Source organism: Humulus lupulus, chromosome 3 (assembly GCF_963169125.1).
Source record: "Humulus lupulus chromosome 3, drHumLupu1.1, whole genome shotgun sequence".
NCBI lineage: Eukaryota > Viridiplantae > Streptophyta > Magnoliopsida > Rosales > Cannabaceae > Humulus > Humulus lupulus.
This window is the reverse complement of record NC_084795.1, coordinates 11,467,268-11,482,862: the sequence shown is the minus strand read 5'-3', so window position 1 is coordinate 11,482,862 and position 15,595 is coordinate 11,467,268. Positions and strand designations below refer to the sequence as shown.

At 42.6% G+C, this 15,595-nt stretch overlaps 44 non-coding genes and 2 pseudogenes across 44 annotated transcripts; all 46 read right to left on the bottom strand.

Annotated features, from left to right (window-relative positions):
• Positions 1–53: 53 nt before the first annotated feature.
• On the bottom strand, positions 54–172 carry LOC133826052 (5S ribosomal RNA). The gene has a single exon (XR_009888788.1). It is a non-coding gene; the product is annotated as a 5S ribosomal RNA (ribosomal RNA).
• Positions 173–391: 219 nt separating this feature from the next.
• On the bottom strand, positions 392–510 carry LOC133827251 (5S ribosomal RNA). The gene has a single exon (XR_009889947.1). It is a non-coding gene; the product is annotated as a 5S ribosomal RNA (ribosomal RNA).
• Positions 511–728: 218 nt separating this feature from the next.
• LOC133826051 (5S ribosomal RNA) lies at positions 729–847 on the bottom strand. Its single transcript, XR_009888787.1, has one exon. It is a non-coding gene; the product is annotated as a 5S ribosomal RNA (ribosomal RNA).
• Positions 848–1,065: 218 nt separating this feature from the next.
• LOC133827108 (5S ribosomal RNA) lies at positions 1,066–1,184 on the bottom strand. Its single transcript, XR_009889808.1, has one exon. It is a non-coding gene; the product is annotated as a 5S ribosomal RNA (ribosomal RNA).
• A 219-nt stretch (positions 1,185–1,403) lies between these two features.
• On the bottom strand, positions 1,404–1,522 carry LOC133826827 (5S ribosomal RNA). The gene has a single exon (XR_009889535.1). It is a non-coding gene; the product is annotated as a 5S ribosomal RNA (ribosomal RNA).
• A 219-nt stretch (positions 1,523–1,741) lies between these two features.
• Positions 1,742–1,860, bottom strand: LOC133826050 (5S ribosomal RNA). The gene has a single exon (XR_009888786.1). It is a non-coding gene; the product is annotated as a 5S ribosomal RNA (ribosomal RNA).
• A 218-nt stretch (positions 1,861–2,078) lies between these two features.
• On the bottom strand, positions 2,079–2,197 carry LOC133827376 (5S ribosomal RNA). Its single transcript, XR_009890068.1, has one exon. It is a non-coding gene; the product is annotated as a 5S ribosomal RNA (ribosomal RNA).
• Positions 2,198–2,416: 219 nt separating this feature from the next.
• Positions 2,417–2,535, bottom strand: LOC133826785 (5S ribosomal RNA). Its single transcript, XR_009889495.1, has one exon. It is a non-coding gene; the product is annotated as a 5S ribosomal RNA (ribosomal RNA).
• Positions 2,536–2,755: 220 nt separating this feature from the next.
• On the bottom strand, positions 2,756–2,874 carry LOC133827400 (5S ribosomal RNA). The gene has a single exon (XR_009890093.1). It is a non-coding gene; the product is annotated as a 5S ribosomal RNA (ribosomal RNA).
• A 218-nt stretch (positions 2,875–3,092) lies between these two features.
• Positions 3,093–3,211, bottom strand: LOC133827354 (5S ribosomal RNA). Its single transcript, XR_009890047.1, has one exon. It is a non-coding gene; the product is annotated as a 5S ribosomal RNA (ribosomal RNA).
• A 219-nt stretch (positions 3,212–3,430) lies between these two features.
• On the bottom strand, positions 3,431–3,549 carry LOC133826784 (5S ribosomal RNA). Its single transcript, XR_009889494.1, has one exon. It is a non-coding gene; the product is annotated as a 5S ribosomal RNA (ribosomal RNA).
• A 220-nt stretch (positions 3,550–3,769) lies between these two features.
• On the bottom strand, positions 3,770–3,888 carry LOC133827245 (5S ribosomal RNA). Its single transcript, XR_009889941.1, has one exon. It is a non-coding gene; the product is annotated as a 5S ribosomal RNA (ribosomal RNA).
• Positions 3,889–4,107: 219 nt separating this feature from the next.
• LOC133826502 (5S ribosomal RNA) lies at positions 4,108–4,226 on the bottom strand. The gene has a single exon (XR_009889219.1). It is a non-coding gene; the product is annotated as a 5S ribosomal RNA (ribosomal RNA).
• Positions 4,227–4,445: 219 nt separating this feature from the next.
• LOC133826423 (5S ribosomal RNA) lies at positions 4,446–4,564 on the bottom strand. Its single transcript, XR_009889144.1, has one exon. It is a non-coding gene; the product is annotated as a 5S ribosomal RNA (ribosomal RNA).
• A 219-nt stretch (positions 4,565–4,783) lies between these two features.
• Positions 4,784–4,902, bottom strand: LOC133826783 (5S ribosomal RNA). The gene has a single exon (XR_009889493.1). It is a non-coding gene; the product is annotated as a 5S ribosomal RNA (ribosomal RNA).
• A 220-nt stretch (positions 4,903–5,122) lies between these two features.
• LOC133827243 (5S ribosomal RNA) lies at positions 5,123–5,241 on the bottom strand. The gene has a single exon (XR_009889939.1). It is a non-coding gene; the product is annotated as a 5S ribosomal RNA (ribosomal RNA).
• A 219-nt stretch (positions 5,242–5,460) lies between these two features.
• LOC133826501 (5S ribosomal RNA) lies at positions 5,461–5,579 on the bottom strand. The gene has a single exon (XR_009889218.1). It is a non-coding gene; the product is annotated as a 5S ribosomal RNA (ribosomal RNA).
• Positions 5,580–5,799: 220 nt separating this feature from the next.
• Positions 5,800–5,918, bottom strand: LOC133826100 (5S ribosomal RNA). The gene has a single exon (XR_009888834.1). It is a non-coding gene; the product is annotated as a 5S ribosomal RNA (ribosomal RNA).
• Positions 5,919–6,139: 221 nt separating this feature from the next.
• On the bottom strand, positions 6,140–6,258 carry LOC133827308 (5S ribosomal RNA). Its single transcript, XR_009890003.1, has one exon. It is a non-coding gene; the product is annotated as a 5S ribosomal RNA (ribosomal RNA).
• Positions 6,259–6,477: 219 nt separating this feature from the next.
• LOC133826861 (5S ribosomal RNA) lies at positions 6,478–6,596 on the bottom strand. The gene has a single exon (XR_009889568.1). It is a non-coding gene; the product is annotated as a 5S ribosomal RNA (ribosomal RNA).
• A 222-nt stretch (positions 6,597–6,818) lies between these two features.
• On the bottom strand, positions 6,819–6,937 carry LOC133827422 (5S ribosomal RNA). Its single transcript, XR_009890114.1, has one exon. It is a non-coding gene; the product is annotated as a 5S ribosomal RNA (ribosomal RNA).
• Positions 6,938–7,155: 218 nt separating this feature from the next.
• On the bottom strand, positions 7,156–7,274 carry LOC133827163 (5S ribosomal RNA). The gene has a single exon (XR_009889862.1). It is a non-coding gene; the product is annotated as a 5S ribosomal RNA (ribosomal RNA).
• A 218-nt stretch (positions 7,275–7,492) lies between these two features.
• On the bottom strand, positions 7,493–7,611 carry LOC133826703 (5S ribosomal RNA). The gene has a single exon (XR_009889415.1). It is a non-coding gene; the product is annotated as a 5S ribosomal RNA (ribosomal RNA).
• Positions 7,612–7,830: 219 nt separating this feature from the next.
• On the bottom strand, positions 7,831–7,949 carry LOC133826527 (5S ribosomal RNA). The gene has a single exon (XR_009889244.1). It is a non-coding gene; the product is annotated as a 5S ribosomal RNA (ribosomal RNA).
• Positions 7,950–8,169: 220 nt separating this feature from the next.
• LOC133827500 (5S ribosomal RNA) lies at positions 8,170–8,288 on the bottom strand. Its single transcript, XR_009890190.1, has one exon. It is a non-coding gene; the product is annotated as a 5S ribosomal RNA (ribosomal RNA).
• A 220-nt stretch (positions 8,289–8,508) lies between these two features.
• LOC133827609 (5S ribosomal RNA) lies at positions 8,509–8,627 on the bottom strand (annotated as a pseudogene).
• A 223-nt stretch (positions 8,628–8,850) lies between these two features.
• On the bottom strand, positions 8,851–8,969 carry LOC133827503 (5S ribosomal RNA). The gene has a single exon (XR_009890193.1). It is a non-coding gene; the product is annotated as a 5S ribosomal RNA (ribosomal RNA).
• Positions 8,970–9,187: 218 nt separating this feature from the next.
• On the bottom strand, positions 9,188–9,306 carry LOC133826702 (5S ribosomal RNA). The gene has a single exon (XR_009889414.1). It is a non-coding gene; the product is annotated as a 5S ribosomal RNA (ribosomal RNA).
• Positions 9,307–9,525: 219 nt separating this feature from the next.
• On the bottom strand, positions 9,526–9,644 carry LOC133826526 (5S ribosomal RNA). Its single transcript, XR_009889243.1, has one exon. It is a non-coding gene; the product is annotated as a 5S ribosomal RNA (ribosomal RNA).
• Positions 9,645–9,864: 220 nt separating this feature from the next.
• LOC133827499 (5S ribosomal RNA) lies at positions 9,865–9,983 on the bottom strand. Its single transcript, XR_009890189.1, has one exon. It is a non-coding gene; the product is annotated as a 5S ribosomal RNA (ribosomal RNA).
• Positions 9,984–10,203: 220 nt separating this feature from the next.
• Positions 10,204–10,322, bottom strand: LOC133827608 (5S ribosomal RNA; annotated as a pseudogene).
• Positions 10,323–10,545: 223 nt separating this feature from the next.
• LOC133827502 (5S ribosomal RNA) lies at positions 10,546–10,664 on the bottom strand. The gene has a single exon (XR_009890192.1). It is a non-coding gene; the product is annotated as a 5S ribosomal RNA (ribosomal RNA).
• Positions 10,665–10,882: 218 nt separating this feature from the next.
• LOC133827007 (5S ribosomal RNA) lies at positions 10,883–11,001 on the bottom strand. The gene has a single exon (XR_009889711.1). It is a non-coding gene; the product is annotated as a 5S ribosomal RNA (ribosomal RNA).
• A 217-nt stretch (positions 11,002–11,218) lies between these two features.
• LOC133826459 (5S ribosomal RNA) lies at positions 11,219–11,337 on the bottom strand. Its single transcript, XR_009889177.1, has one exon. It is a non-coding gene; the product is annotated as a 5S ribosomal RNA (ribosomal RNA).
• Positions 11,338–11,555: 218 nt separating this feature from the next.
• Positions 11,556–11,674, bottom strand: LOC133827119 (5S ribosomal RNA). The gene has a single exon (XR_009889819.1). It is a non-coding gene; the product is annotated as a 5S ribosomal RNA (ribosomal RNA).
• A 220-nt stretch (positions 11,675–11,894) lies between these two features.
• Positions 11,895–12,013, bottom strand: LOC133827258 (5S ribosomal RNA). The gene has a single exon (XR_009889954.1). It is a non-coding gene; the product is annotated as a 5S ribosomal RNA (ribosomal RNA).
• A 219-nt stretch (positions 12,014–12,232) lies between these two features.
• Positions 12,233–12,351, bottom strand: LOC133826049 (5S ribosomal RNA). Its single transcript, XR_009888785.1, has one exon. It is a non-coding gene; the product is annotated as a 5S ribosomal RNA (ribosomal RNA).
• A 219-nt stretch (positions 12,352–12,570) lies between these two features.
• Positions 12,571–12,689, bottom strand: LOC133827250 (5S ribosomal RNA). The gene has a single exon (XR_009889946.1). It is a non-coding gene; the product is annotated as a 5S ribosomal RNA (ribosomal RNA).
• Positions 12,690–12,908: 219 nt separating this feature from the next.
• LOC133827009 (5S ribosomal RNA) lies at positions 12,909–13,027 on the bottom strand. Its single transcript, XR_009889713.1, has one exon. It is a non-coding gene; the product is annotated as a 5S ribosomal RNA (ribosomal RNA).
• A 217-nt stretch (positions 13,028–13,244) lies between these two features.
• Positions 13,245–13,363, bottom strand: LOC133826047 (5S ribosomal RNA). The gene has a single exon (XR_009888784.1). It is a non-coding gene; the product is annotated as a 5S ribosomal RNA (ribosomal RNA).
• Positions 13,364–13,581: 218 nt separating this feature from the next.
• Positions 13,582–13,700, bottom strand: LOC133827107 (5S ribosomal RNA). The gene has a single exon (XR_009889807.1). It is a non-coding gene; the product is annotated as a 5S ribosomal RNA (ribosomal RNA).
• Positions 13,701–13,919: 219 nt separating this feature from the next.
• Positions 13,920–14,038, bottom strand: LOC133826895 (5S ribosomal RNA). Its single transcript, XR_009889601.1, has one exon. It is a non-coding gene; the product is annotated as a 5S ribosomal RNA (ribosomal RNA).
• Positions 14,039–14,257: 219 nt separating this feature from the next.
• On the bottom strand, positions 14,258–14,376 carry LOC133826046 (5S ribosomal RNA). Its single transcript, XR_009888783.1, has one exon. It is a non-coding gene; the product is annotated as a 5S ribosomal RNA (ribosomal RNA).
• A 218-nt stretch (positions 14,377–14,594) lies between these two features.
• On the bottom strand, positions 14,595–14,713 carry LOC133827106 (5S ribosomal RNA). The gene has a single exon (XR_009889806.1). It is a non-coding gene; the product is annotated as a 5S ribosomal RNA (ribosomal RNA).
• Positions 14,714–14,932: 219 nt separating this feature from the next.
• Positions 14,933–15,051, bottom strand: LOC133826782 (5S ribosomal RNA). The gene has a single exon (XR_009889492.1). It is a non-coding gene; the product is annotated as a 5S ribosomal RNA (ribosomal RNA).
• A 221-nt stretch (positions 15,052–15,272) lies between these two features.
• LOC133827242 (5S ribosomal RNA) lies at positions 15,273–15,391 on the bottom strand. Its single transcript, XR_009889938.1, has one exon. It is a non-coding gene; the product is annotated as a 5S ribosomal RNA (ribosomal RNA).
• Positions 15,392–15,595: the final 204 nt, after the last annotated feature.

The following is a 15,595-nucleotide window of genomic DNA, read 5'->3' as shown; positions in this document are numbered from 1 at the left end:
AAACTTTTGAGCCGTAAGTGGATTTTTAAAGGAAAAAAAAAATTATGTTTTCAGGGGTGCAACACGAGGACTTCCCAGGAGGTCACCCATCCTAGTACTACTCTCGCCCAAGCACGCTTAACTGCGGAGTTCTGATGGGATCCGGTGCATTAGTGCTGGTATGATCGCACCCGGAATGTTTGGTCCGCAATATTCATTTATAGCGAGGGAGTGTGTCCTCCCTTTTCTCCCCCGGATTAACTAGGAACTTCTTATTCGCTGCTTGTTAGTGACCACGGTATTAACCCCCCAAGGAAAACAAAATAAATGAGTTTTTAAAGATTTAAAACAAAAAATACAAAATTTTGAGCCGTAAGTGGATTTTTAAAGGGAAAAAAAAATGATGTTTTCAGGGGAGAAACACGAGGACTTCCCAGGAGGTCACCCAACCTAGTACTAATCTCGCCCAAGCACACTTAACTGCGGAGTTCTGATGGGATCCGGTGCATTAGTGCTGGTATGATCGCACCCGGAATGTTTGGTCCGCAATATTCATTTATAGCAAGCGCGTGTGTCCTCCCTTTTCTTCCCCGGATTAACTAGGAACTTCTTATTCGCTGCTTGTTAGTGACCACGGTATTAACCCCTCAAGGAAAACGAAATAAATGTGTTTTTAAAGATTTAAAACAAAAAATACAAACTTTTGAGCCGTAAATGGATTTTTAAAGGAATAAAAAATGATGTTTTCAGGGGTGCAACACGAGGACTTCCCAGGAGGTCACCCATCCTAGTACTACTCTCGCCCAAGCACGCTTAACTGCGGAGTTCTGATGGGATCCGGTGCATTAGTGCTGGTATGATCGCACCCGGAATGTTTGGTCCGCAATATTCATTTATAGCGAGCGCGTGTGTCCTCCCTTTTCTCCCCCGGATTAACTAGGAACTTCTTATTCGCTGCTTGTTAGTGACCACGGTATTAACCCCCCAAGGAAAACAAAATAAATGAGTTTTTAAAGATTTAAAACAAAAAATACAAAATTTTGAGCCGTAAGTGGATTTTTAAAGGGAAAAAAAATGATGTTTTCAGGGGAGAAACACGAGGACTTCCCAGGAGGTCACCCATCCTAGTACTACTCTCGCCCAAGCACACTTAACTGCGGAGTTCTGATGGGATCCGGTGCATTAGTGCTGGTATGATCGCACCCGGAAAGTTTGGTCCGCAATATTCATTTATAGCGAGCGCTTGTGTCCTCCCTTTTCTCCCCCGGATTAAATAGGAACTTCTTATTCGCAGCTTGTTAGTGACCACGGTATTAACCCCTCAAGGAAAACGAAATAAATGAGTTTTTAAAGATTTAAAACAAAAAATACAAACTTTTGAGCCGTAAATGGATTTTTAAAGGAAAAAAAAAATGATGTTTTCAGGGGTGCGACACGAGGACTTCCTAGGAGGTCACCCATCCTAGTACTACTCTCACCCAAGCACGCTTAACTGCGGAGTTCTGATGGGATCCGGTGCAGTAGTGCTGGTATGATCGCACCCGGATTTGTTTGGTCCGCAATATACATTTATAGCGAGCGCGTGTGTCCTCCCTTTTCTCCCCCGGATTAACTAGGAACATCTTATTCGCTGCTTGTTAGTGGCCACGGTATTAACCCCTCAAGGAAAACGAAATAAATGAGTTTTTAAAGATTTAAAACAAAAAATACAAACTTTTGAGCCGTAAATGGATTTTTAAAGGAATAAAAAATGATGTTTTCAGGGGTGCAACACGAGGACTTCCCAGGAGGTCACCCATCCTAGTACTACTCTCGCCCAAGCACGCTTAACTGCGGAGTTCTGATGGGATCCGGTGCATTAGTGCTGGTATGATCGCACCCGGAATGTTTGGTCCGCAATATTCATTTATAGCGAGCGCGTGTGTCCTCCCTTTTCTCCCCCGGATTAACTAGGAACTTCTTATTCGCTGCTTGTTAGTGACCACGGTATTAACCCCCCAAGGAAAACAAAATAAATGAGTTTTTAAAGATTTAAAACAAAAAATACAAAATTTTGAGCCGTAAGTGGATTTTTAAAGGGAAAAAAAATGATGTTTTCAGGGGAGAAACGCGAGGACTTCCCAGGAGATCACCCATCCTAGTACTACTCTCGCCCAAGCACACTTAACTGCGGAGTTCTGATGGGATCCGGTGCATTAGTGCTGGTATGATCGCACCCGGAAAGTTTGGTCCGCAATATTCATTTATAGCGAGCGCTTGTGTCCTCCCTTTTCTCCCCCGGATTAAATAGGAACTTCTTATTCGCAGCTTGTTAGTGACCACGGTATTAACCCCTCAAGGAAAACGAAATAAATGAGTTTTTAAAGATTTAAAACAAAAAATACAAACTTTTGAGCCGTAAATGGATTTTTAAAGGAAAAAAAAAATGTTGTTTTCAGGGGTGCGACACGAGGACTTCCCAGGAGGTCACCCATCCTAGTACTACTCTCACCCAAGCACGCTTTACTGCGGAGTTCTGATGGGATCCGGTGCAATAGTGCTGGTATGATCGCACCCGGATTTGTTTGGTCCGCAATATACATTTATAACGAGCGCGTGTGTCCTCCCTTTTCTCCCCCGGATTAACTAGGAACATCTTATTCGCTGCTTGTTAGTGGCCACGGTATTAACCCCTCAAGGAAAACGAAATAAATGAGTTTTTAAAGATTTAAAACAATAAATACAAACTTTTGAGGCGTAAGTGGATTTTTAAAGGAAAAAAAAAATGATGTTTTCAGGGGTGCAACACGAGGACTTACCAGGAGGTCACCCATCCTAGTACTACTCTCGCCAGAGCACGCTTAATTGCGGAGTTCTGATGGGATCCGGTGCATTAGTGCTGGTATGATCGCACCCGGAATGTTTGGTCCGCAATATTCATTTATAGCGAGGGCGTGTGTCCTCCCTTTTCTCCCCCGGATTGACTAGGAACTTCTTATTCGCTGCTTGTTAGTGACCACGGTATTAACCCCCCGAGGAAAACAAAATAAATGAGTTTTTAAAGATTTAAAACAAAAAATACAAAATTTTGAGCCGTAAGTGGATTTTTAAAGGGAAAAAAAATGATGTTTTCAGGGGAGAAACGCGAGGACTTCCCAGGAGGTCACCCATCCTAGTACTACTCTCGCCCAAGCACACTTAACTGCGGAGTTCTGAAGGGATCCGGTGCATTAGTGCTGGTATGATCGCACCCGGAAAGTTTGGTCCGCAATATTCATTTATAGCGAGCGCTTGTGTCCTCCCTTTTCTCCCCCGGATTAAATAGGAACTTCTTATTCGCAGCTTGTTAGTGACCACGGTATTAACCCGTCAAGGAAAACGAAATAAATGAGTTTTTAAAGATTTAAAACAAAAAATACAAACTTTTGAGCCGTAAATGGATTTTTAAAGGAAAAAAAAAATGTCGTTTTCAGGGGTGCGACACGAGGACTTCCCAGGAGGTCACCCATCCTAGTACTACTCTCACCCAAGCACGCTTTACTGCGGAGTTCTGATGGGATCCGGTGCAATAGTGCTGGTATGATCGCACCCGGATTTGTTTGGTCCGCAATATACATTTATAGCGAGCGCGTGTGTCCTCCCTTTTCTCCCCCGGATTAACTAGGAACATCTTATTCGCTGCTTGTTAGTGGCCACGGTATTAACCCCTCAAGGAAAACGAAATAAATGAGTTTTTAAAGATTTAAAACAATAAATACAAACTTTTGAGGCGTAAGTGGATTTTTAAAGGAAAAAAAAAATGATGTTTTCAGGGGTGCAACACGAGGACTTACCAGGAGGTCACCCATCCTAGTACTACTCTCGCCAGAGCACGCTTAACTGCGGAGTTCTGATGGGATCCGGTGCATTAGTGCTGGTATGATCGCACCCGGAATGTTTGGTCCGCAATATTCATTTATAGCGAGCGCGTGTGTCCTCCCTTTTCTCCCCCGGATTAACTAGGAACTTCTTATTCGCTGCTTGTTAGTGACCACGGTATTAACCCCTCAAGGAAAACGAAATAAATGAGTTTTTAAAGATTTAAAACAAAAAATACAAACTTTTTAGCCGTAAGTGGAATTTTAAAGGAAAAAAAAAATGATGTTTTCAGGGGTGCAACACGAGGACTTCCCAGGAGGTCACCTATCCTAGTACTACTCTCGCCCAAGCACGCTTAACTGCGGAGTTCTGATGGGATCCGGTGCATTAGTGCTGGTATGATCGCACCCGGAAAGTTTGGTCCGCAATATTCATTTATAGCGAGCGCTTGTGTCCTCCCTTTTCTCCCCCGGATTAAATAGGAACTTCTTATTCGCAGCTTGTTAGGGACCACGGTATTAACCCCTCAAGGAAAACGAAATAAATGAGTTTTTAAAGATTTAAAACAAAAAATACAAACTTTTGAGCCGTAAATGGATTTTTAAAGGAAAAAAAAAATGTCGTTTTCAGGGGTGCGACACGAGGACTTCCCAGGAGGTCACCTATCCTAGTACTACTCTCGCCCAAGCACGCTTAACTGCGGAGTTCTGATGGGATCCGGTGCATTAGTGCTGGTATGATCGCACCCGGAAAGTTTGGTCCGCAATATTCATTTATAGCGAGCGCTTGTGTCCTCCCTTTTCTCCCCCGGATTAAATAGGAACTTCTTATTCGCAGCTTGTTAGTGACCACGGTATTAACCCGTCAAGGAAAACGAAATAAATGAGTTTTTAAAGATTTAAAACAAAAAATACAAACTTTTGAGCCGTAAATGGATTTTTAAAGGAAAAAAAAAATGTCGTTTTCAGGGGTGCGACACGAGGACTTCCCAGGAGGTCACCCATCCTAGTACTACTCTCACCCAAGCACGCTTTACTGCGGAGTTCTGATGGGATCCGGTGCAATAGTGCTGGTATGATCGCACCCGGATTTGTTTGGTCCGCAATATACATTTATAGCGAGCGCGTGTGTCCTCCCTTTTCTCCCCCGGATTAACTAGGAACATCTTATTCGCTGCTTGTTAGTGGCCACGGTATTAACCCCTCAAGGAAAACGAAATAAATGAGTTTTTAAAGATTTAAAACAATAAATACAAACTTTTGAGGCGTAAGTGGATTTTTAAAGGAAAAAAAAAATGATGTTTTCAGGGGTGCAACACGAGGACTTACCAGGAGGTCACCCATCCTAGTACTACTCTCGCCAGAGCACGCTTAACTGCGGAGTTCTGATGGGATCCGGTGCATTAGTGCTGGTATGATCGCACCCGGAATGTTTGGTCCGCAATATTCATTTATAGCGAGCGCGTGTGTCCTCCCTTTTCTCCCCCGGATTAACTAGGAACTTCTTATTCGCTGCTTGTTAGTGACCACGGTATTAACCCCTCAAGGAAAACGAAATAAATGAGTTTTTAAAGATTTAAAACAAAAAATACAAACTTTTTAGCCGTAAGTGGAATTTTAAAGGAAAAAAAAAATGATGTTTTCAGGGGTGCAACACGAGGACTTCCCAGGAGGTCACCTATCCTAGTACTACTCTCGCCCAAGCACGCTTAACTGCGGAGTTCTGATGGGATCCGGTGCATTAGTGCTGGTATGATCGCACCCGGAAAGTTTGGTCCGCAATATTCATTTATAGCGAGCGCTTGTGTCCTCCCTTTTCTCCCCCGGATTAAATAGGAACTTCTTATTCGCAGCTTGTTAGGGACCACGGTATTAACCCCTCAAGGAAAACGAAATAAATGAGTTTTTAAAGATTTAAAACAAAAAATACAAACTTTTGAGCCGTAAGTGGATTTTTAAAGGAAAAAAAAAAATGATGTTTTCAGGGGTGCGACACGAGGACTTCCCAGGAGGTCACCCATCCTAGTACTACTCTCGCCCAAGCACGCTTAACTGCGGAGTTCTGATGGGATCCGGTGCAATAGTGCTGGTATGATCGCACCCGGATTTGTTTGGTCCGCAATATACATTTATAGCGAGCGCGTGTGTCCTCCCTTTTCTCCCACGGATTAATTAGGAACATCTTATTCGCTGCTTGTTAGTGACCACGGTATTAACCCCTCAAGGAAAACAAAATAAATGAGTTTTTAAAGATTTAAAACAAAAAATACAAACTTTTGAGCCGTAAGTGGATTTTTAAAGGAAAAAAAAAAGTTATGTTTTCAGGGGTGCAACACGAGGACTTCCCAGGAAGTCACCCATCCTAGTACTACTCTCGCACAAGCACGCTTAACTGCGGAGTTCTGATGGGATCCGGTGCATTAGTTCAGGTATGATCGCACCCGGAATGTATGGTCCGCAATATTCATTTATAGCGAGCGCGTTTGTCCTCCCTTTTCTCCCTCGGATTATCTAGGCACTTCTTATTCGCTGCTTGTTAGTGACCACGGTATTAACCCCTCAAGGAAAACAAAATAAATGAGTTTTTAAAGATTTAAAACAAAAAATACAAACTTTTGAGCCGTAAATGGATTTTTAAAGGAAAAAAAAATTGATGTTTTCAGGGGAGCAACACGAGGACTTCCCAAGAGGTCACCCATCCTAGTACTACTCTTGCCCAAGCACGCTTAACTGCGGAGTTCTGATGGGATCCGGTGCATTAGTGCTGGTATGATCGCACCCGGAATGTTTGGTCCGCAATATTCATTTATAGCGAGCGCGTGTGTCCTCCCTTTTCTCCCCCGGATTTACTAGGAACTTCTTATTCGCTGCTTGTTAGTGACCACGGTATTAACCCCTCAAGGAAAACGAAATAAATGAGTATTTAAAGATTTAAAACAAAAAATACAAACTTTTGACCCGTAAGTGGATTTTTAACGTGACAAAAAAAAATTGATGTTTTCAGAGGTGCAACACGAAGACTTCCCAGGAGGTCACCCATCCTAGTGCTACTCTCGCCCAAGCACGCTTAACTGCAGAGTACTGATGGGATCCGGTGCATTAGTGCTGGTATGATCGCACCCGGAATGTTTGGTCCGCAATATTCATTTATAGCGAGCGCGTGTGTCCTCCTTTTCTCCCCCGGAATAACTAGGAACTTCTTATTCGCTGCTTGTTAGTGACCACGGTATTAACCCCTCAAGGAAAACGAAATAAATGAGTTTTTAAAGATTTCAAACAAAAAATACAAACTTTTGAGCCGTAAGTGGATTTTTAAAGGAAAAAAAAAATGATGTTTTCAGGGGTGCAACACGAGGACTTCCTAGGAGGTCACCCATCCTAGTACTACTCTCGCCCAAGCACGCTTAACTGCGGAGCTCTCATGGGATCCGGTGCATTAGTGCTGGTATGATCGCAACCGGAATGTTTGGTCCGCAATATTCATTTATAGCGAGCGCGTGTGTCCTCCTTTTCTCCCCCGGATTAACTAGGAACTTCTTATTCGCTGCTTGTTAGTGACCACGGTATTAACCCCTCAAGGAATACGAAATAAATGAGATTTTAAAGATTTAAAACAAAAAATACAAACTTTTGAGCCGTAAGTGGATTTTTAAAGGAAAAAAAAAATGATGTTTTCAGGGGTGCAACACGAGGACTTCCCAGGAGGTCACCCATCCTAGTACTACTCTCGCCCAAACACGCTTAACTGCGGAGTTCTGATGGGATCTGGTGCATTAGTGCTGGTATGATCGCACCCGGAATGTTTGGTCCGCAATATTCATTTATAGCGAGAGCGTGTGTCCTCACTTTTCTCCCCCGGATTAACTAGGAACTTATTATTCGCTGCTTGTTACTGACCACGGTATTAACCTCTCAAGGAAAACAAAATAAATGAGTTTTTAAAGATTTTAAAAAAAAAATACAAACTTTTGAGCCGTAAGTGGATTTTTACCGGAAAAAAAAAATGATGTTTTCATGGGAGCAACACGAGGACTTCCCAGGAGGTCACCCATCCTAGTACTACTCTCGCCCAAGCACGCTTAACTGCGGAGTTCTGATGGGATCCGGTGCATTAGTGCTGGTATGATCGCACCCAGAAAGTTTGGTCCACAATATTCATTTATAGAGACCGCTTGTGTCCTCCCTTTTCTCCCCCGGATTAAATAGGAACTTCTTATTCGCTGCTTGTTAGTGACCATGGTATTAACCCCTCAAGGAAAACGAAATAAATGAGTTTGTAAAGATTTGAAACAAAAAATACAAACTTTTGAGCCGTAAGTGGATTTTTAAAGGAAAAAAAAAAGTTATATTTTCAGGGGTACAACACGAGGACTTGCCAGGAGGTCACCCATCCTAGTACTACTCTCGCACAAGCACGCTTAACTGCGGAGTTCTGATGGGATCCGGTGCATTAGTTCAGGTATGATCGCACCTGGAATGTTTGGTCCGCAATATTCATTTATAGCGAGCGCGTGTGTCCTCCCTTTTCTCCCTCGGATTATCTAGGCACTTCTTATTCGCTGCTTGTTAGTGACCACGGTATTAACCCCTCAAGGAAAACGAAATAAATGAGTTTTTAAAGATTTAAAACAAAAAATACAAACTTTTGAGCCGTAAATGGATTTTTAAAGGAAAAAAAAAATTGATGTTTTCAGGGGAGCAACAGGAGGACTTCCCAGGAGGTCACCTATCCTATTACTACTCTCGCACAAGCACGCTTAACTGCGGAGTTCTGATGGGATCCGGTGCATTAGTTCAGGTAAGATCGCACCTGGAATGTTTGGTCCGCAATATTCATTTATAGCGAGCGCGTGTGTCCTCCCTTTTCTCCCCCGGATTAACTAGGAACTTCTTATTCGCTGCTTGTTAGTGACCACGGTATTAACCCCTCAAGGAAAACGAAATAAATGAGTTTTTAAAGATTTAAAACAAAAAATACAAACTTTTGACCCGTAAGTGGATTTTTATCGTGAAAAAAAAAAATTTGATGTTTTCAGGGGTGCAACACGAGGACTTCCCAGGAGGTCACCCATCCTAGTGCTACTCTCTCCCAAGAACGCTTAACTGCAGAGTACTGATGGGATCCGGTGCATTAGTGCTGGTATGATCGCACCCGGAATGTTTGGTCCTCAATATTCATTTATAGCGAGCGCGTGTGTCCTCCTTTTCTCCCCCGGAATAACTAGGAACTTCTTATTCGCTGCTTGTTAGTGACTACGGTATTAACCCCTCAAGGAAAACGAAGTAAATGAGTTTTTAAAGATTTCAAACAAAAAATACAAACTTTTGAGCCGTAAGTGGATTTTTAAAGGAAAAAAAAAATGATGTTTTCAGGGGTGCAACACGAGGACTTCCCAGGAGGTCACCCATCCTAGTACTACTCTCGCCCAAACACGCTTAACTGCGGAGTTCTGATGGGATCTGGTGCATTAGTGCTGGTATGATCGCACCCGGAATGTTTGGTCCGCAATATTCATTTATAGCGAGAGCGTGTGTCCTCACTTTTCTCCCCCGGATTAACTAGGAACTTATTATTCGCTGCTTGTTACTGACCACGGTATTAACCTCTCAAGGAAAACAAAATATATGAGTTTTTAAAGATTTTAAAAAAAAAATACAAACTTTTGAGCCGTAAGTGGATTTTTACCGGAAAAAAAAAATGATGTTTTCATGGGAGCAACACGAGGACTTCCCAGGAGGTCACCCATCCTAGTACTACTCTCGCCCAAGCACGCTTAACTGCGGAGTTCTGATGGGATCCGGTGCATTAGTGCTGGTATGATCGCACCCAGAAAGTTTGGTCCGCAATATTCATTTATAGAGACCGCTTGTGTCCTCCCTTTTCTCCCCCGGATTAAATAGGAACTTCTTATTCGCTGCTTGTTAGTGACCATGGTATTAACCCCTCAAGGAAAACGAAATAAATGAGTTTGTAAAGATTTGAAACAAAAAATACAAACTTTTGAGCCGTAAGTGGATTTTTAAAGGAAAAAAAAAAGTTATATTTTCAGGGGTACAACACGAGGACTTGCCAGGAGGTCACCCATCCTAGTACTACTCTCGCACAAGCACGCTTAACTGCGGAGTTCTGATGGGATCCGGTGCATTAGTTCAGGTATGATCGCACCTGGAATGTTTGGTCCGCAATATTCATTTATAGCGAGCGCGTGTGTCCTCCCTTTTCTCCCTCGGATTATCTAGGCACTTCTTATTCGCTGCTTGTTAGTGACCACGGTATTAACCCCTCAAGGAAAACGAAATAAATGAGTTTTTAAAGATTTAAAACAAAAAATACAAACTTTTGAGCCGTAAATGGATTTTTAAAGGAAAAAAAAAATTGATGTTTTCAGGGGAGCAACAGGAGGACTTCCCAGGAGGTCACCTATCCTATTACTACTCTCGCACAAGCACGCTTAACTGCGGAGTTCTGATGGGATCCGGTGCATTAGTTCAGGTAAGATCGCACCTGGAATGTTTGGTCCGCAATATTCATTTATAGCGAGCGCGTGTGTCCTCCCTTTTCTCCCCCGGATTAACTAGGAACTTCTTATTCGCTGCTTGTTAGTGACCACGGTATTAACCCCTCAAGGAAAACGAAATAAATGAGTTTTTAAAGATTTAAAACAAAAAATACAAACTTTTGACCCGTAAGTGGATTTTTATCGTGAAAAAAAAAAATTTGATGTTTTCAGGGGTGCAACACGAGGACTTCCCAGGAGGTCACCCATCCTAGTGCTACTCTCTCCCAAGAACGCTTAACTGCAGAGTACTGATGGGATCCGGTGCATTAGTGCTGGTATGATCGCACCCGGAATGTTTGGTCCTCAATATTCATTTATAGCGAGCGCGTGTGTCCTCCTTTTCTCCCCCGGAATAACTAGGAACTTCTTATTCGCTGCTTGTTAGTGACTACGGTATTAACCCCTCAAGGAAAACGAAGTAAATGAGTTTTTAAAGATTTCAAACAAAAAATACAAACTTTTGAGCCGTAAGTGGATTTTTAAAGGAAAAAAAAAATGATGTTTTCAGGGGTGCAACACTAGGACTTCCCAGGAGGTCACCCATCCTAGTACTACTCTCGCCCAAGCACGCTTAACTGCGGAGTTCTCATGGGATCCGGTGCATTAGTGCTGGTATGATCGCAACCGGAATGTTTGGTCCGCAATATTCATTTATAGCGAGCGCGTGTGTCCTCCTTTTCTCCCCCGGATTAACTAGGAACTTCTTATTCGCTGCTTGTTAGTGACCACGGTATTAACCCCTCAAGGAATACGAAATAAATGAGATTTTAAAGATTTAAAACAAAAAATACAAACTTTTGAGCCGTAAGTGGATTTTTAAAGGAAAAAAAAATGATGTTTTCAGGGGTGCAACACAAGGACTTCCCAAAAGGTCACCCATCCTAGTACTACTCTCGCCCAAGCACGCTTAACTGCGGAGTTCTGATGGGATCCGGTGCATTAGTGCTGGTATGATCGCACCCGGAATGTTTGGTCCGCAATATTCATTTATAGCGAGCGCGTGTGTCCTCCCTTTTCTCCCCCGGATTAACTAGGAACTTCTTATTCGCTGCTTTTTAGTGACCACGGTATTAACCCCTCAAGGAAAACGAAATAAATGAGTTTTTAAAGATTTAAAACAAAAAATACACACTTTTGAGCTGTAAGTGGATTTGTAAAGGAAAAAAAAATGATGTTTTCAGGGGTGCAACACGAGGACTTCCCAGGAGGTCACCTATCCTAGTACTACTCTCGCCCAAGCACGCTTAACTGCGGAGTTCTGATGGGATCCGGTGCAATAGTGCTGGTATGATCGCACAAAGATTTGTTTGGTCCGCAATATACATTTATAGCGAGCGCGTGTTTCCTCCCTTTTCTCCCCCGGATTAACTAGGAACTTCTTATTCGCTGCTTGTTAGTGACCACGGTATTAACCCCTCAAGGAAAACGAAATAAATGAGTTTTTAAAGATTTAAAACAATAAATACAAACTTTTGAGCCGTAAGTGGATTTTTAAAGGTAAAAAAAAATGATGTTTTCAGGGGTGCAACACGAGGACTTACCAGGAGGTCACCCATCCTAGTACTACTCTCTCCCAAGCACGCTTAACTGCGGAGTTCTAATGGGATCCGGTGCATTAGTGCTGGTATGATCGCACCCGGAATGTTTGGTCCGCAATATTTATTTATAGCGAGTGCGTGTGTCCTCCCTTTTCTCGCACGGATTATCTAGGCACTTCTTATTCGCTGCTTGTTAGTGACCACGGTATTAACCCCTCAAGGAAAACGAAATAAATGAGTTTTTAAAGATTTAAAACAAAAAATACAAACTTTTGAGCCGTAAGTGGATTTTTGAAGGAAAAAAAAAATTATGTTTTCAGGGGTGCAACACGAGGACTTCCCAGGAGGTCACCCATCCTAGTACTACTCTCGCCCAAGCACGCTTAACTGCGGAGTTCTGATGGGATCCGGTGCATTAGTGCTGGTATGATCGCACCCGGAATGTTTGGTCCGCAATATTCATTTATAGCGAGGGAGTGTGTCCTCCCTTTTCTCCCCCGGATTAACTAGGAACTTCTTATTCGCTGCTTGTTAGTGACCACGGTATTAACCCCCCAAGGAAAACAAAATAAATGAGTTTTTAAAGATTTAAAACAAAAAATACAAAATTTTGAGCCGTAAGTGGATTTTTAAAGGGAAAAAAAAATGATGTTTTCAGGGGAGAAACACGAGGACTTCCCAGGAGGTCACCCAACCTAGTACTAATCTCGCCCAAGCACACTTAACTGCGGAGTTCTGATGGGATCCGGTGCATTAGTGCTGGTATGATCGCACCCGGAAAATTTGGTCCGCAATATTCATTTATAGCGAGCGCTTGTGTCCTCCCTTTTCTCCCCCGGATTAACTAGGAACTTCTTATTCGCTGCTTGTTAGTGACCACGGTATTAACCCCTCAAGGAAAACAAAATAAATGAGTTTTTAAAGATTTAAAACAAAAAATACAAACTTTTGAGCCGTAAGTGGATTTTTACAGGAAAAAAAAAATGATGTTTTCATGGGTGCAACACGAGGACTTCCCAGGAGGTCACCCATCCTAGTACTACTCTCGCCCAAGAACGCTTAACTGCGGAGTTCTGGTGGGATCCGGTGCATTAGTGCTGGTATGATCGCACCCGGAATGTTTGGTCCGCAATATTCATTTATAGCAAGCGCGTGTGTCCTCCCTTTTCTTCCCCGGATTAACTAGGAACTTCTTATTCGCTGCTTGTTAGTGACCACGGTATTAACCCCCAAGGAAAACGAAATAAATGTGTTTTTAAAGATTTAAAACAAAAAATACAAACTTTTGAGCCGTAAATGGATTTTTAAAGGAATAAAAAATGATGTTTTCAGGGGTGCAACACGAGGACTTCCCAGGAGGTCACCCATCCTAGTACTACTCTCGCCCAAGCACGCTTAACTGCGGAGTTCTGATGGGATCCGGTGCATTAGTGCTGGTATGATCGCACCCGGAATGTTTGGTCCGCAATATTCATTTATAGCGAGCGCGTGTGTCCTCCCTTTTCTCCCCCGGATTAACTAGGAACTTCTTATTCGCTGCTTGTTAGTGACCACGGTATTAACCCCCCAAGGAAAACAAAATAAATGAGTTTTTAAAGATTTAAAACAAAAAATACAAAATTTTGAGCCGTAAGTGGATTTTTAAAGGGAAAAAAAATGATGTTTTCAGGGGAGAAACACGAGGACTTCCCAGGAGGTCACCCATCCTAGTACTACTCTCGCCCAAGCACACTTAACTGCGGAGTTCTGATGGGATCCGGTGCATTAGTGCTGGTATGATCGCACCCGGAAAGTTTGGTCCGCAATATTCATTTATAGCGAGCGCTTGTGTCCTCCCTTTTCTCCCCCGGATTAAATAGGAACTTCTTATTCGCAGCTTGTTAGTGACCACGGTATTAACCCCTCAAGGAAAACGAAATAAATGAGTTTTTAAAGATTTAAAACAAAAAATACAAACTTTTGAGCCGTAAATGGATTTTTAAAGGAAAAAAAAAATGATGTTTTCAGGGGTGCGACACGAGGACTTCCCAGGAGGTCACCCATCCTAGTACTACTTTCACCCAAGCACGCTTAACTGCGGAGTTCTGATGGGATCCGGTGCAATAGTGCTGGTATGATCGCACCCGGATTTGTTTGGTCCGCAATATACATTTATAGCGAGCGCGTGTGTCCTCTTTTTTCTCCCCCGGATTAACTAGGAACATCTTATTCGCTGCTTGTTAGTGGCCACGGTATTAACCCCTCAAGGAAAACGAAATAAATGAGTTTTTAAAGATTTAAAACAAAAAATACAAACTTTTGAGCCGTAAATGGATTTTTAAAGGAATAAAAAATGATGTTTTCAGGGGTGCAACACGAGGACTTCCCAGGAGGTCACCCATCCTAGTACTACTCTCGCCCAAGCACGCTTAACTGCGGAGTTCTGATGGGATCCGGTGCATTAGTGCTGGTATGATCGCACCCGGAATGTTTGGTCCGCAATATTCATTTATAGCGAGCGCGTGTGTCCTCCCTTTTCTCCCCCGGATTAACTAGGAACTTCTTATTCGCTGCTTGTTAGTGACCACGGTATTAACCCCCCAAGGAAAACAAAATAAATGAGTTTTTAAAGATTTAAAACAAAAAATACAAAATTTTGAGCCGTAAGTGGATTTTTAAAGGGAAAAAAAATGATGTTTTCAGGGGAGAAACACGAGGACTTCCCAGGAGGTCACCCATCCTAGTACTACTCTCGCCCAAGCACACTTAACTGCGGAGTTCTGATGGGATCCGGTGCATTAGTGCTGGTATGATCGCACCCGGAAAGTTTGGTCCGCAATATTCATTTATAGCGAGCGCTTGTGTCCTCCCTTTTCTCCCCCGGATTAAATAGGAACTTCTTATTCGCAGCTTGTTAGTGACCACGGTATTAACCCCTCAAGGAAAACGAAATAAATGAGTTTTTAAAGATTTAAAACAAAAAATACAAACTTTTGAGCCGTAAATGGATTTTTAAAGGAAAAAAAAAATGATGTTTTCAGGGGTGCGACACGAGGACTTCCCAGGAGGTCACCCATCCTAGTACTACTCTCACCCAAGCACGCTTTACTGCGGAGTTCTGATGGGATCCGGTGCAATAGTGCTGGTATGATCGCACCCGGATTTGTTTGGTCCGCAATATACATTTATAGCGAGCGCGTGTGTCCTCCCTTTTCTCCCCCGGATTAACTAGGAACATCTTATTCGCTGCTTGTTAGTGGCCACGGTATTAACCCCTCAAGGAAAACGAAATAAATAAGTTTTTAAAGATTTAAAACAATAAATACAAACTTTTTAGCCGTAAGTGGAATTTTAAAGGAAAAAAAAAAATGATGTTTTCAGGGGTGCAACACGAGGACTTACCAGGAGGTCACCCATCCTAGTACTACTCTCGCCAGAGCACGCTTAACTGCGGAGTTCTGATGGGATCCGGTGCATTAGTGCTGGTATGATCGCACCCGGAATGTTTGGTCCGCAATATTCATTTATAGCGAGCGCGTGTGTCCTCCCTTTTCTCCCCCGGATTAACTAGGAACTTCTTATTCGCTGCTTGTTAGTGACCACGGTATTAACCCCTCAAGGAAAACGAAATAAATGAGTTTTTAAAGATTTAAAACAAAAAATACAAACTTTTTAGCCGTAAGTGGAATTTTAAAGGAAAAAA